This window comes from Leucoraja erinacea, chromosome 6 (genome assembly GCF_028641065.1).
Source record: "Leucoraja erinacea ecotype New England chromosome 6, Leri_hhj_1, whole genome shotgun sequence".
Lineage (NCBI taxonomy): Eukaryota > Metazoa > Chordata > Chondrichthyes > Rajiformes > Rajidae > Leucoraja > Leucoraja erinaceus.
Genome location: NC_073382.1, coordinates 43,936,607 through 43,953,383, shown reverse-complemented (window position 1 = coordinate 43,953,383; position 16,777 = coordinate 43,936,607). Strand labels below are relative to the sequence as shown.

At 42.8% G+C, this 16,777-nt stretch overlaps 1 protein-coding gene across 2 annotated transcripts in view; it reads right to left on the bottom strand.

Annotated features, from left to right (window-relative positions):
- Positions 1-15,237, bottom strand: part of LOC129698026 (stAR-related lipid transfer protein 13-like) — a 314,800-nt gene extending 299,563 nt beyond the window's left edge. Inside the window, exon 1 of one of the 2 annotated variants that reach the window (XM_055636844.1) lies at positions 9,869-15,237. The gene's annotated coding sequence lies outside the window, so the exon portion shown is untranslated. The remainder of the gene's footprint in view (positions 1-9,868) is intronic. The other variant, XM_055636845.1, reaches the window with a different exon arrangement.
- Between the last annotated feature and the right edge of the window lie 1,540 nt (positions 15,238-16,777).

Here is a 16,777-nt window from a genome sequence, read left to right as displayed (position 1 = left end):
ATCCAAATCATGATTTTATACACCTCTATTAGATCATCCCTCATCCTCCTGTGCTCCATGAAATAGAGTCCCAGCCTACTCAACCTCTCCCTATAGCTCTGGCCCTCTAGTCCTGGCAACATCCTCGTAAATCTTCACTGTACCCTTTCCAGTCTGATGACATCTTTCCTATAACATGGTGCCCAGAACTGAACACAATACTCTGAATGCGACCTCGCCATCTTCTTATGCAACTGCAACATGACCTCCCAACTTCTATACTCAGACTGACCCGCTGAGTTACTCCAGCACTCTGTGAAACGTCATAGAACAGGGCAAAATTAGCAAGTTTGCTGATGATTCAGAAGTGAGTGGTTTTGCAGATAGTAAAGATGGTTGTGAAAGATTGCAGCAGGATTTGGATCAATTAGCCAGGTGGGCAGAGGAATGGTTGATGGTTGCATGGTTCCTTGGTCGAGTCGCAGGTATATCAGGTGGTCAAAAATAATTTTGGCACTTTGGACTTCATCAGTCAGAGTATTGAGTAGAGAAGTTGGGAGATCTTTCCCTCTCAAACCCATTCTCCTGCCTTCTCCCCATTACCTCCGACACCCGTATCAATCAAGAATCTATCAATCTCCTCCCAGCGGGGGTGGCGTGTGCCCAGCAGGAGTCAATGGGGGTGGCGTGGGCCCAGCGGGGGTGTCGTAGGCCCAGTGGGGGGTCAGCAGGGGTGGCGTGGGCCCAGTGGGGGCGGCGTGGACCTTACAGGGGTCAGCAGGGGTGGCATGGGCCCAGCGGGGGTGGCGTGGGCCCAGTGTGGGGTCAGTGGGGTTGGCGTGTGCCCCAGCGTGGGGGTCAGCGGGGGTGGCGTGGGCCCAGCGGGGGTCAGTGGGGATGGGGGCCCAGCGTGGGTCAGTGGGGGTGGCGTGGGCCCAGCGGGGGTCAGCGGGGGTGGTGAGGGCGGGAGATGGCTTGGGCCCCGGCATCGGCCCAGTGGGGGAGCGGGTGGGCCCAGCCGCAGTCAGCGGCGTCTGGTGTGGGAGTTGCAGATGGCTGGGGCCCCGGCGATGGGGGGAGGCGAGGGGAGAACGGAGAACTGGCCATTTCCAAAGTGGAAACCCTGGTGTTGGAGTTCAGACGCTGGGTTTTTTTTCCGATTTTTTTTTCCCGCCCGGCGACGGCCATAGTGTGAACGGTGAACTGGCCATTGTGTGTGTGTGTGTGTGAAACGCTGATTTGTGTGTGTGTGTGTGTGTGTGTGTGTGTGTGTGTGTGTGTGTGTGTGTGTGTGTGTGTGTGTGTGTGTGTGTGTGTGTGTGTGTGTGTGTGTGTGTGTGTGTGTGTGTGTGTGTGTGTGTGTGTGTGTTTACAGACCTGTTAAGCTGATGCAATTTCATTGTTCTGCTGCCAGTACCTATGACATTTAAACATTCTTGACCCTTGTTGTGATGACTTTGAAAAGGACTGCCATGCAAAATAACTATTAGCTCTGGGAATATTCAGGCCTTTGACTGCAAAGTACACTTGTAATAGAAATGTGAAAATTACTGCTTATTGGCAATGACTAATGTTCACGTCTAAGTCTTGTTTAGTTTAAAGATGCAGCATGGAAAAGACCCTTCGGCCCACCCAGTCCACACCGACTATCAATTACACGCTTACGGTAATTCTGTTATCCCACTTTCTCATCCACTCCCTATACACCAGGGGCAATTTACAGAGATCATTTAACCTACAAACTAACACATCTTTGAGATGTGCAAGGAAACCAGAGGGCCCAGAGGAAACTGATTTGGTCACATGGAGAACGTGAAAATTACACACACACAGCATCAGAGATCGGGGAAGCACAGTGACACAGCGCTAGACTTGCTGCCTTGCAGCGCAAGAGACCCGGATTCAATCCTGACTCTGGGTGCTGTCTGTAAGTAGTTTGTACGTTCTCCTTGTGATCTGCATGGCTTTTCACTGGATGCTACAGCTTCCTCCCACAACCCAAAGATGTACAGGTTTATAGGCTAATTGGCTTTCTAAAATTGTAAATTGTCCCTAGTGTTTGTAGGATAGCATTAGTGTATGGAGTTCGCTGGTTGGCGCGGACTCGGTGGGCCGGTGCCTTTTTCTAAACTAAAAAAAAAATAAAAAAATCAGGATTGAACCTGGAACTGTGGCACTGTGAGGCAGTGTCTATGTCACTGTGCCACATTTGTAAGCCACTAATACTTTCAGATGAAATAAATGGGACATCACCCATTAATTTGTTGCTCATTCTGAACATCTGGCACAGATCCAGATGTGTGGGTTTGCCTTGTGACATTTAACATCTGCAAAGGAACATGCAAAGATAAAAACACTTCTCAGATCAGTGAGAACTGTCGAAATTAAATCTGTCGTAAGTTACTAAATTTGCAAACTGTACATTATTACAGGATTCCTATCCTGTCCTTTGGAGAGAAAGAAAATCAGGCTAACAGCTAAACTGGAACTCTGGGAAATGAGCCAAACCAAACGAGACCCAGATGGTCCAGCCGTTTGGGATGAAGATAAATGAGTTATGGTCATGACAATAGCGGACTAAGTGCAGTTAATGAAATCTCAAAGCATTTGTGTTTTCATGGGCAACCTTAAAGCTTCCCCTTTCCTTCCTGTGCTAAATGAGTGTTAATGCAAGAACACTCAGGGCAGAGTGGTGGCGCAGCGGTAGAGTTGCTGCCTTACAGCGCCAGAGACGTGGGTTCGATCCTGATTACGGATGTTTGTCTGTACGGAATTTTTACCTTCTCCCTATGACCTGTGTGGGTTTTCTCCGGGATCTCTGGTTTCCTCCCCCACTCCACAGATGTACAGGTTTGGTCGTTGATTGGCTTGGTATCATTGTAAATTGTCCCAAATGTGTGTAGGATAGTGTAAGCGTGTGGGGATCGCTAGTCGACGTGGTCTCAGTTGTTATAACGGCCTGTTTCCGCGCTGTATCTCTAAACTAAACTTGTGGAGGATTTTGCTTTACACTGGCTCTGCATTTTTTTTTAGACTTTCAAAGTAAAACTCTGAGTCATTCCCAGGTAAAGTCAAAGTCAAAGACAAAGTCAATTTTATTCGTCACATGCACCCGAAGGTGCAGTGAAATGAATTAACCTGACATGGTCAAGCACATGGCTGCACCTTCATTGTGGCAACCTGTTTATCCTGGCATCACAATAAAAGCCACTTGCACCGTAAAAACTCCTTTGTTGTGGTAGCCATTGAAGTAAACTGACAAAGTATAGTTCACATCAAAGTTCTGCCTTTCCCCGTGATAACAACTGTTTCAAATTTTTAATCACAAATTGATTACAAGAGATCAATGTACGAGCACATTTAAATAATGAAGAGATAGCAGAACAAACAGCAATATTTGAAAAAAAACCTTTATGTTTATTATCTTTAAATATTTAGCTGTAGGTTTTCATTGAGGATATAATCAGACTTCTGAAATAATAATTTCTATCACATTCCCTGCCATTTACTCTTAACTGTACCTCGTCAGTTATCTCACATCAGTAATATTTGGAACTACTTAAGATTCAGAAGTCGGTAGTATATGGAACTATATGGTAGTTGAGACAGATATTGTACCAGGATTTAATAGTCTTTTCGACAGGTACATGGATAGGAAAGGTTTCATGGGATATGGGCCAAATACGGGCAAATCAGATGCTCAGCTTTGATGGGCTCAGTCTGATTGCTTAGCTTAGATGGGGTATGTAGTTTAGATGGGCTCAGTCTGAAGAAGGGTCTCGACCCAAAACGTCACCCATTCCTTCTATCCAGAGGTGCTGCCTGTCCTGCTGAGTTACACCAGCATTTTGTGTCTATCTTCGGGGTATATTAGTCGGCATGGACGCGTTGGGCTAAAGGGCCTATTTCCGTACTGTATGACTGTGACTCTATGCACTCAAGTCATACAACACAAAAACGCACCTTACATGGATGAGGGGGGATCTTATAGAAACATATAAAATTATAAAAGGACTGGACAAGCTAGATGCAGGAAAAATGTTCCCAATGTTGGGTGAGTCCAGAACCAGGGGCCACAGTCTTAGAATGAAGGGGAGGTCATTTAAGACTGAGGTGAGAAAAAACCTTTTCACCCAGAGAGTTGTGAATTTATGGAATTCCCTGCCACAGAGGGCAGTGGAGGCTAAGTTACTGGATGGATTTAAGAGAGAGTTAGATAGAGCTCTAGGGGCAAGTGGAGTCAAGGGATATGGGGAGAAGGCAGGCACGGGTTATTGATAGGGGATGATCAGCCATGATCACAATGAATGGCGGTGCTGCCTCGAAGGGCCGAATGGACTCTTCCTGCACCTATTTTCTATGTTTCTATGTTTCTAACCCTCTACACCCATGCCAATGGTTGCACAATCTATAATAATCCATTTGCCTGAATTAGTAGCCTTCTATGCCTTGCCTATTCAGGTGCTGTCTCAGTGGCTCTAACATGGTGTTATTCTGTCTCCCTCATCATCTCTTCTGACAGTGCATTCCTGATATTAACCACTCGCTGTGGAAAAACCACCTCTCTGCTTCCCTCTAAATCCTCCCTCTCAACTGAAACCAATGCCCTCCAATTGGACACTTCCAACATAGGAAAATGATTCTTACTGTCTACCCAACCTACGTCTTTCATAATTTTGTACACCATCAGGTCACCCATCAGCCTCCTTTGCTTCCCTCTATTCAATCCCCACTGACAACCAAAGCCTTCCAAACCAGGGAACATCCCGATGAAAAATATGTTCAGCATCCTCTCTCGGGCAATCATATCCTTCCATAATGTGGTGTCTAGAAATGCACATAATACAGCAACTGAGGCCAAATCAGTAGAGACACAAGTTGCTGGCGTAAATCAGTGGATTAACCCGCTGAGTTACTTCAGCACTTTGTGTGTCTTCTTTTGTAAACCAGAATCTGTGGTTCCTTGTGTCTACATTTTACAATGCCAAATCAATGTTTTGCAAAGTTGTGATAAGACATCCTAACATTTACACAAAGTGCTGGAGGATCTCAGCAGGTTAGGCAGCATCTGTGGAGGAGGCTGACACCCCCCTCAATTGTATCCAACTATCATTTGCCAGGCTTTGTCCTGCCTCCACATCTCTCTTTTGGGGTGAATGTGCAAAGTTTTTTTCCAGAATTGGGGAAATCGATAGCTGGAGGGCATAAGTTCAATGTGAAAGGGGAAAGATTTAATGGAATGAGGGGCAACTTTTTCACACACCCACAGAGGGGGCTGAATATATGGAATGAGCTGTTAGAGGACGTTGTTGTGGCTGGTACAATAACAACATTTAAAAGACATTTGGACAGGTACATGAATAGGAAAAGTTTAGAGAGATAAGTGGCTTAATAAGTGGACTAGCTTAGAAGGGGCATCTTGGTCAGTCAGCATTGATGTGTTGGACTGAAGGGCCTTTTTCCAAGCTCTTTCACTATGATTCTATAACTCTAATAGTGGTAGGAAAGAAAGGGATGGGGAGCGGTGCATGAAAAACACTAAAAAATAAATAATAAGAGTGCATTGTCTAATTACAATATATTACTTTCACTTTTCCTTTCACCATGTGGACCTGAAAATTTGATTGCCGCAGAGCTGCTATTTTCCGTTTTGTGCAACTAAAAGACCATTTTTTCAGGGCAACACAAGGAACCGAAGATGCTGGAATCTTGAACAAAACACAAAGTACCGGAGGAACTCAGTGGGTCAAAAATATGTAACCACTGCTCTGGTGTGTCAAAGATCTTGAGTTTCAATTCCAATGGAAGTTTGCTGGCACACCATCTCTCTGGAGGGAATGTACAGGTGATGTTCTGGGTCAAGCATTACAATGAAGAAGAATCGCCTATCCAGTCCCTTCACAGATGTTGCCTGACCCACTGAATTACTCTAGCACTTTGCATTTTGCACTTTTTTTTCATGGTAGATGAAGACCTTTTCCGAGTTGATTTGCATCGTTTTCAAAACACAACCTGGGATTTGCTGTTAGGAGTAATCCCTATGCCGGTTCACTTTCTATGTCAGTGTACATTATCACAGAGTGATATCTCCCCTGTGCTCCACTTGTTCTGGAGTAATGCAGAACTTGAACATCATTGTCCTGGGGACACACTTTGCTGAGCACCCCGACACAAACGCAAAGTGATGGAGGAACTCAGCGGGCCAGGCAGCATCTGTGGAGGCATGGACAGTCGATGTTTCAGGTCGCTACCCATCATCAGTGTCAAGATCTAAGGTCTCCAAGATAAGTGAAATACATGCAGACATCATTGGGATCTCTCTCTTTCTCTCTTTCATCCCTACACTACACTAAATTAACTCCTGACCTTCTTAAAGCCGATGAACCCCTCTTTCCTGGTTCACTCCAACAATGTATGATCCCCTGCTTCTTTGTTCTTGGGACAATCCTTAAAACACATTTGGACAGGTTCAAGCATATGAAAGATTTCGAGGGATATGGGCCAAATAGGACTAGCTTAGATGGGGCATCCTGGTCGGCATGGACAAGGTGGCCTGTGTGACTTAATGACCGTCTCTAACCTTCTGTTCACTAGTTCCCCAGAGATGCCTGGCCCCAGCTCCACTTCCATAACCAGCTTCTGGCTTCACCTGTCAACGGAAAATCCACTGAACCCTGCCATAAACCTCTCCATTATAAGCCGTCCTCAGGTGCCTTCTCCCGCAATCATAGGCCCAACTTCCCAAGTTGGCCAAGATCCCAAGTCAGCCTCAGGAGTGAAGGACAAGGCAACACAATTTCTGCAAAAAATATGTAACCACTGCTCTGGTGTGTCAAAGATCGAGTTTCAATTCCAATGGAAGTTTGCTGGCACACCATCTCAATAAAAATGCACTAGAATTTCTAGGGAGCAATTTTACATGTATTTGTAACATAATTCAGTGAACTGGGATATGCCGATATCTAGAATAGGCTGATTAGAAAATCTCCAACAAAAAGCTCAGAAATGTATTCTCTTAACCTTATGATAGTGAATGTAAAGTATACACATACAGTATAGAACAGTACAGCACCGGAGCATGCCCTTCGGCCCACAATGTCTGTGCCTGCCGAGCATGATGCTAAGTTAAACTGATCTCATCTGCCTGCACGTGATTTATATCCCTCCATTCCCTGCATTTCAATGTGCCTATCTGAAAGCCTTTCAAATGCCTCTATGTTATCAGCCTCCACCAACACTCCCGGCAACGTGTTCCAAGCAACCACCACTTTCTGCGTCAAAAACTTACCCTGCTCATCTCCTTTAAGCTTTCACCTTCTCACTTTAATGCTATGCCTTATAGTATTCAGCATTTCTACCCTGTTTATACATCTCATCATTTTATATACTTCTATCAGGTCTTCACTCAGCTCTGATGTTCCAGAGAAAAATCCAAGTTTGTTCAACCACTGTTTATCGCTAATAACCTTTAATCCAGGCAGCAAACTGGTAAATGGATGGTGAATCTGTGGAAGGCATTGCCACAGATGGCTGTGGAGACCAAGTCAATGGATATTTTTAAGGTGAAGATTGGCATTGATTAGTAAGGGTGTCAGGGATTATGGGGAAAGGCAGTAGAATGTGATTGAGAGGGAATGATAGATTAGACATGATTGAATGACAGTAGACTTTATTCGGCCAAATGGCCGAATTCTGCTACTATAACGTATGAGCTTATGAAACCTAGTCTGCAGCCTCTACAAAGCCTTCCCGTAAGCGGGTGACTTGAAATGCACTCAATACTCCAAATGTGGCCGAACCAAAGTCCTGTAAAGCTGCAACACGACTTCTTGACTCTTATACTCAATGCCCCGACGGATAAAGACAAACGTACCATATGCCTTATTTACTACTCTATCTGCTCGTGCTGCCACTTTTAGGGAACTATGGACCTGGACCTCATGATCCCTCTACGCACAATAAATAAGGGTCTTTCACATTTCTGTCTGATCCACAAATGTAATGAAGCAAAGAGTGCAAGATTTCAGTCCAACATGACAATATGCATTAATCATTGATGACCAACTACATTTCCCTGACGGTATTTCAGTTATCTCTCTGAGACTGAAACAACACCAATCCATAGATTATTGATTATTTATCTATACTAATTTGCACAGGCAGCACTATTCTTAATCCGAATTTTTTTTTGTTATTTAGTGAATAGCATGTTTTTTTTTGACGGGTAGTTTCCAGGCATTACAATGGCATTACAATTAGACCAGTGTAGTGACTGACCACTAACTTGTTTTAAAATCATAATATAGGCTACTTACAATCAATTTTATGAAAAATAATTCTGTTCTTACATCTTAAGGGACTGACCGCCAGAAATAAATGTATCTTGAGTTTGCTTTAAGAGAATCCAGTCTACATTTCATTCAGGCTTTTAGTTTAGTTTAGTTTAGTTTAGTTTAAAGAAACAGCATGGAAACAGGCCATTCAGCCCACCAAGTCTTTGCCGACCATCAATCACCTGTTCACACCAGTTCAATGTTATCTCACATTCTCATCTACTCTGCGCATTTGGGACAATTTACAGAGGCCAATTAATCTACAAACCCCACATCTATGGGATTTGGCAGAAAACCGGAGGACCCAGAAGAAACCCTTGTGGTCACAGGAAAAACGTGCAAACTCCACACAGACAGCACCCGAGGTCAAGTTCGAATCTGAGTCTCTGGCGCTGTGAGAGAGCAGCTCTACCAATGAACCAGAGACCTGGCTCATGTGCACTGGTGGAGCCTTAGCAAAAATTAGGCTTTAATTAGTGATTTTTGTTCATATTTATTCATATTCTATAATTAAATTTCTAATGAGCTGCAGTTTTTAACATAAATAATAACTCATTACTGTAAACCAATTGGAGCACCTTATGGAGTTAGTCCTGTGAAGCTTTACAAATTGCCTAATTCTGGACTCCCACAACATGGAAACATGAGAGTAGGCTTCAGAAACCTGGAACACGTAGTTTTGACATTTCTCAAACATTGTACGTGATAATATGCCAGTTGGCCCATATTTTGTTAAATATGCTTTAAAATGCAATTTATTTATTATTTCAATTGAAGCAAAGATTGAGTCAACAGAACAAAGGATTAAATAAGTGAGTATAAATAACCATATACAGACACGCGATACGAGAAAGGACCCATCTTGTGGAGGATAAATACAAACACAAACTGGCTGAGCCAAATGGACTGTCTCTTACATGATACATCGTCAAATAATTTAAAAATATCAACGAGTGACAATGATCCTCTTTTGCTCAATAGATTTTAGAAAGCTAAATATGTCTGAAGAAGGATCTCGACCCAAAACATCACCTATTCCTTCTCTCCAGAGATGCTGCCTGTACCGCTGAGTTACCCCAGCTTTTTGTGTTTATCTTCACGTTAAAGTAATGGTCAGTTGTGATTGCTGACTTGGATTGAGACCAGTATGTGAGTTAGAGCAAATGTATTAAAATTATAGGGAACATTCTGAACTGAAGCTTTAAGATAAGGCATTTCAAAATACATATTCAGCATCTTTCAAGCATAAAATCATGGGGCAAACATAAGCATCAGTCATTTGGAATCATTTTTGACATGTTGAGTTGTTTTGTATTCAATTAATGTTGGTGCTGCCACAAACCACCTTCTGCACAGCTACCATAGTAAGAAGCAGAAACTAAGAGAGACTTATTTGTTCTCAGCATTGCATTGTTAACTAATCAAGGCGTCTTTATAGAGGCTGCCAAAACATTACATTCCTGCTGCTTTCAGAGTGACAGCACAAAAAATAAACTTTTCAAATGCTTCAAATAGTTTGAGAAGATACATAAGGAAATATCACAGAAGCCACTCACGGTTAAATGGCCGATTAAAGGGAATCTTCCCATCAGATCATCCTCTCAGTCAAGAGACTTTTATTATATCCCATCCTTTTCTATGAACGAGCAGTATCTGCCTGTGTGCAGCAAGGAGCAGGCGGAACGAGTTAAAGCTGCTGACTGATTGAACAGGATATTTTGTCTGTATTTGCATAGTTGTGATTAATGATCACCCGCCCACTTTTTCATTTCTGTGGGGGAAAAAAAGCCATCCTCTTAAAAACTTCAGAAGAGGCAATTAATGCACACGTCATAAAAACTGCGTTTGGACAATCGACTTTTAATTCTGTTAAGGACTGTTCTAAACTACAATTGTGTTGCTCACTAGATGTTGTGCATGTTCATGGAAAAATTCAGTCTATCCAAACTTTTGCTTGTGGAAAGCCTACATTTTCATCGTTGTGCTCAGTCTGAAGAGTTACAGTTATGTAAACACACTGCGGTGGGCAATAAGCACTGGTCTTAAGCTTAATTTTACCAGTAGGATATTACTGTAAATGGATTAACGATGATCTTTCTATTACCCTTATTCAGAATGCTGAGGGAAAAAATTATTAATTTAAATATAAGGTGATAATACTAAAACAGAAACATCTGGTAAATGAAGAAGTAAGCTGTACTTGCATTGTTGCCCGCTGATATGCAATAGAGTATTAACAATAAAGTTATCGGATGCAGGTTCGTTCATGTGCTGAATGAGTTGCAGCCTCAGTGTTGCTAGCAGGGCCAGCATGGTACAGGGGCCACAAAGGGGGGGAAAAGGAAAATCTGAGTGTGTTACTTAAGTTTTCCATGAAACCACAGCTCCACACAGCACCCCTAGGAGAGGAGGTGTGGTGGCAAGAGACCAGATGTGGCAGCATAGAGGCACGAGGAACTGCAGATGCTGGTTTACCAAAAAAAAAAAAACATGAATTGCTGTAGTAACTCAGCGGGTCAGGCCACATCTCTGGAGGACATGTACAGGTGAAGTTTTGTGTTGGCACCCTTTTTTATGACAGCATGGTTGATAGGACCATTAATTATCCACCCAATGACCAGGTAGCCACATTGCTTAAGCCCTGTGACCAAGCACTTGCCGTTGAAACTTTCTTCTGAAACCTTTGCGGACATTCCAACCAGCCATGCAATTTTTGTAAGCCATGATCATGGTGGCTATGAGTGATCCCAGTGTGGATCTTAATGGTGGATTCAGCTCGTGGATGTGGTAATGTGGCAATGCTCACCTTACGCACCATCCAGCATGCTCTCCACTACGATAGAACATTGAACAGAGTACAGTACAGTGCAGCAACAGCCCTTTGGACCACAGTGTCCATGCCCAACATGATGCAAAGTTAAACTAATCTCCTCTGCCTGCACGTGATCCATATCTCTCCATATCCTGAATAAATGAGGCTATCTAAAAACCTCTTAAATACCACTGTCATAGCTGTGTAGAAAGGAACTTCAGATGCCGGTTTATACCGAAGATAGACACAAAGTGCTCGAGTAGCAATACCAAAGATAGATGAGTGACTCCAGCACTTTGTGTTTAATGTCATGTCGGCCTTAACTACCACCCCTGGCAGCAAGTTTCAGGCACCCACAACTTTCTTAGTAAAAAACTTGCCCTGAGCTTATCTTTTAAACTTTTAACCCTCTCACCTTAAGGCTATACTCTCTATTCTTTTACATTTCCATCATGGGAAAAATATTCTGTCTACGTCTCTTACTTTTCATATATTTCCATCAGGTCTAACCTCAGCCTCTGACGTGACACTCTGGAGAAAACAATTCAAGTTCGTCCAAGCTTTCCTTCCAATCCAATCCTAATACCCTCCGATCCAGACAGCATTCTGATGAAACTCTCTGCACCTTCTCCGGATCTTGGTGATCCCTACCCTGGCACCCTTGTCATTACGATCTATGTCATCGTTATTGGTTTTTCCATTCTCAGCTCAGTTTAGTGTACAGACAGCAGCCAGAGTCAGGATCTAACTCAGGTCTCTGACGCTGAAAGGCAGCAACCCTACCCCTGCGCCATTGTGCCGCCCAATTTCCATTTACTGGTCAATGGAAAGCAACTGATGTCGTTGTCCTGGAGGCAGCTGACAAACACGTCCCTTATCTTCACGACACACAAATCTGGAGTGTCAATGTGTGGCTTTTGGACAATGAGTCCTTGGATATCAAGTGGCACAAAATTTGCTCTAAATGCACCAAATTCCTCGTAATTTATGTAAATGAGCAAAGACTCCAATCAACTTGGAAAAATGACCAGGTATGGATCACTTTTCCCATGCAATATGGTTGATCCAGGAGGCAGGAAAATATCACTTTTTCCTGGCCAATATATAAAGCTGAATCTTGGTGCTGCAGCAGTAGAGTTAGTCTCATAACGGCAGAGACCCGGGTTCAATAATTGGCATTGTAAAAAATATTTTGCTATGTGTAGAATAGAAGTAGCGTACAGGTGATCATTGGATCACAGGTCAGCATAGGCTCGATGGGCCGAAGAGCCTTTCAATACTGTATCTCTAAAAACTAAAAATAACTAAAAAAATACTGTCATTAAAACATCTGTAACTTCATGGTTTTCTTTGTGTGGGACTTTGCTCTGCACAGATTGGTCACCCTTCTTCCTACCCTGCAACCAATTTCTAAAACATTTAATTGTTTATTAAGCGTTTGTGGTGTTCTTAGATGAGGTTGTGAGAAAATCTAAAGAAGTACACATCTTTCTTTAATTTGCTGGTAGTCCATATCTGGGATGAGCTGCCTAAGGAAGCTATGGAGGCAGATACATTTACAACATTCAAATACATTGGGAATGATATGTGGATCGGAAGGGTTTAGAGGGCTATGGGGCAAATGCAGGCAAATGAGACAAGCCCAACATGCCAACTTGGTCAGCATGGACAGGTTGGGCCAAAGGGCCTATTTCCATGTTGTAGGGCTCTATGAACACCAGATGTTCAAAATGTGTGGACCCATTTAATCCATCATCATTATGAAAACAGACTAATATTCTCTTTGCAGCAGCAGTGGTCATGGCCTAAAGAAAGAAAGGAAAGTCATGCACAAATCATGCAATTTTAGTGGTAATATTGAAAAATGATTGCAAGTAATTCAGCATGTTTATTTATAAAAAACCTGCAATGCATTAACCCTGCCTCTTATCCAACCCATTTCCAAGTATTGTTCCTATCTATATGGTTGTATATTAAATGACTAATTCTCAACTTCCCTGAATTAGAATCTACCACTTTACACAACTGACCTTTCATTCATTCTTACAATTGAAACTAAGCGCTGCTATCAAACTGTACAATGCCATGCCTACTGTTGACAGGAGTATATAACAAGATATTGACAATACTAAATGTAAAAGCTATAAATGTGATTATTTTACATGTATACACTCTGTATTCCACATAAGCTGTTTTCAAAATAGCTCCTAACCCCGCACTTACCAGCTTCTGATGACATCAAACTTTGCCCTTTGGAAGAGTTTGCAGTGTCCAGTGATAAGAATGGGGTATCCCATTAATGCAAAGCCACATGGGACTTGTAGTCACATAATGCAGGCTTTCCCATTTCAGCAAGAACCAGTTAGAAGAAAGACTGCAGCATTCCTTTTGGTTTTAAAAGACAATTTCAGTGCTGTTTGGTCCAGACATACAGATTCAGGGGAGCGAGTTTCAACCTGTAGTGACCTGGAATACATTCCAAAGTCCTTTGAGTCCCAGTAATTTTCAGAGGGATATAAACCAAATTTATGAACAAATCTTGCAAGTTCTGCAGCAGTATTGAGAAATGAGAGCTACCAACACTGCACCTTGAGGTTTGCTTGATACGAGTTGAAATGAACTCTTCCTCATATCCAACTCATTTTCCAAGCTTTATTTCTTATCTACACAGTTGTGTTTTCAGTGACATATTCTCAACTTCCCTGAATTGCCACATATTACTTTCCCACAATTGACCTTTGGCTCATTCACACAAATAAATCCCAGCATTGATATCAAGGGTGGTGCAGTAGCATAGCTGTTAGAGCTGCTGCCTCACAGCGCCAGAGACCTATGTTCGATCCTGACCTCGGGTGTTCTGCTGTCCTCCCACTTCCCAAAGATGTGCGGGTTTGTAGGTCACCTCCTATATCTGAACCACCTTCAATAATACAATTCTCTCAAAACCTCCTCTACAAGTTAGCTCTTCTCCAGTTATATCCCACTCTCCATTCTGGGAGTAACTGGGTCAGCAGCGTCAATGAGCCATAGATCTACAGCTTAGACAGTGTGTGTCTCACCCCATCCAACCTCATCCCATCAACTGAATTAAAACCAGCTGTTTTGACCAATTATTTTCAAGAATTTTTCCCACACTGAAAAACTTTGATTAAGTACCAAGACTTAATATAATCCAGAATTTGCTGAATACATGAGGATATTGTCACAAATTCAAATCACTTCACAAACAAATGATATAACTTTTATATTCCAAGACTCAAACGAAGAGCAGCTTTTTGAAAATACCACATGAGATTTAATCTTTATCCTTCCCAAAGAAATGCATCTATTCTACCAGATATCTTTGGTCCAAGCAACAAAGATTGACAGGTCAGTCATTCAACGAGATCAGACTTGCATCCATCATGTTATAGAGCCACATATTGATATTCCAAAGCTCAATATCAGGGCATCCACCGCTGCTTCCACTTCTATCAAATTGATTGCCACAATCATAATCATAATCCTATTTACTACTGAATGGCTCCGCGATGGCAGCCTTGCCAACAGTATATATGTCCTTTCGTCTTTTTTTCGTCATTTTCAGTGTGTTTTAAAAGTTTGGGTTAATGTTCTCTGGTTTGTTTTATGGAGGGGGAAACTTTTTTGCAACCTCTTAAATTGCCGTAGATGTGATTGTTTTCCGGGTCGTATCTCCGGTCGCTCTGCGGCCTAACATCATGGAGCTAGAGGCCTTGCTCGGGACTGACTTTGAGCCGCACCGTGGGGTGTGGACTTACATCGGAGCCGATTCCTTGCCTGGATTCGATGCTCCAACCGTGGCCTGCGGATTTCAACATCGAGGAGCTTGCGATCTCAGGTAGAGACCGAGTCGGGAGCTCCAAAGTCGCAGAAGGTTTCGATCAGCCCCGACCCAGGGTCCGATCGCCCGGCACGGGGAATTGAGATCCCCCAAAGCAGGAGTTTGATTGCCCAGTCGAGGAGGCCCGCCGCCGGATATGGGAGTCAAGATCGTCCCATCAACGGAAGGCTCAATGAAGGGAAGAGATTTTTTTCCGCCTTCCATCACAGTGAGGAATGTGGAGGAGTCACTGTGGTAGATGTTTATGTTAAAATGTATTTAGTAGTATTTACTAAAATGTAAATGTAGTATGACTGGATGGTAAATCAAATTCCTCATATGCTGCAAAACATACTTGGCTGATAAAGTATGATTATGATGATGACATCCATTGTATTTGCATCATATTCATCAAACAATGCCCAAGCCTGCAAGAAATTGCAAAGAGTTGTAGATGTAGGCCAATCCTTCACACACACCAAACTCCCCACCATTGACTACATCTACAATTCAGACTGCCTCGGAAAAGCAGCCATCGCAAACAAAGACACGTCCAACCTCGTCATTCCTTGTTATCCCTGTTCCTGTAGGGCAGAAGGTACCGAAGCTTGAAAGCGCGCGCCACCTGATTCAGGAACAACTTCTTCCCCTCTGTTATCACGCTTCCGAATAGTCTTTCTATAAGCCATGGTACTGTCTGATTCACCTCTACCCCATGACAGACATTGGACTTTGTCTATGGACTAGAGCACTACAATGCTGAGAAATATATTCTCCACTTTCCCCTTTGATCTATTTATTATAGTTGATTGTATTTATGTATAGTCTACCTGATGCAAAACAATGTTTTCCACTTTACCTTGATTAACTGTAATTGTTGAATTCAGAATGCTTTAATGTTGTTGTATGGAAGGTGGAACACTGTTTGGTGTCCAGAGAATGGCAAAGGATGATTCTTTCATTTGCATGCGATTGCAAACAGATGAATCATAGTCATAGTTCCACAGCAGGGAAACAGGCCCTCGGCCCAGTTAGTCCAAGATGCCCCATCTGAGCTAGTTCCATTTGCCCATGCATGGTCCATATCTCTTGAAACTTTTCCTATCCATGGACCTGTCCAAGTGTCTTTTAAATACTATTATAGTACCTGCCTCAACTCCTTCTCTGGCAGCTCATTCCATGCACCCACTACATTCTATGTGAAAAAGTTGCCCCTTAGGTTTACTCCAGGTGCGCTGGTTTCCTCTCACATCCTAAAGCCGTGGGGATTTGTTGGTTAATTGGTCTCTGTAAAGCGCCCCTAATGTGTAGGAAGTGGATGAGAAAGTGGGGTGTCATAGAACTAGTGTGAACAAGTGATCAATGGTCGGCATGGACTATGTGGGCCGAATGGCATGATCCCATGCTGTATCTTTCAATCAATTCAATCAAACATATTTCTCCCACTCAGCGAAGGTTCAGGTGCGGTTGCATATTAGTCACATATTGTCAGCAAAAGGGAAATAAAATAATGCTCCAAAAATTCAGAACAATGATTTTAAAATAATAACATTTAGCTGCGGCAATGTTGTACTGTGTGCAGAAAGTAATTTTGTTTTGAGGTAGAATCATGTATCAGGCAACAGAAATTAGATCTTTGAAGGATGAGAGAATGATGAGTAATGCTGCTGCTATAGATGTTCTGAAGCAGATCTCTACCCAAAGAACCTAATAAATGGCTCCATTAGCTTGTAATGTTTCATTGCAAGTGTACAAAATCATGAGAGGAATAGATTGGGTAAATGCATAGAGTCTTTTGTCCAGAGTAAGGGA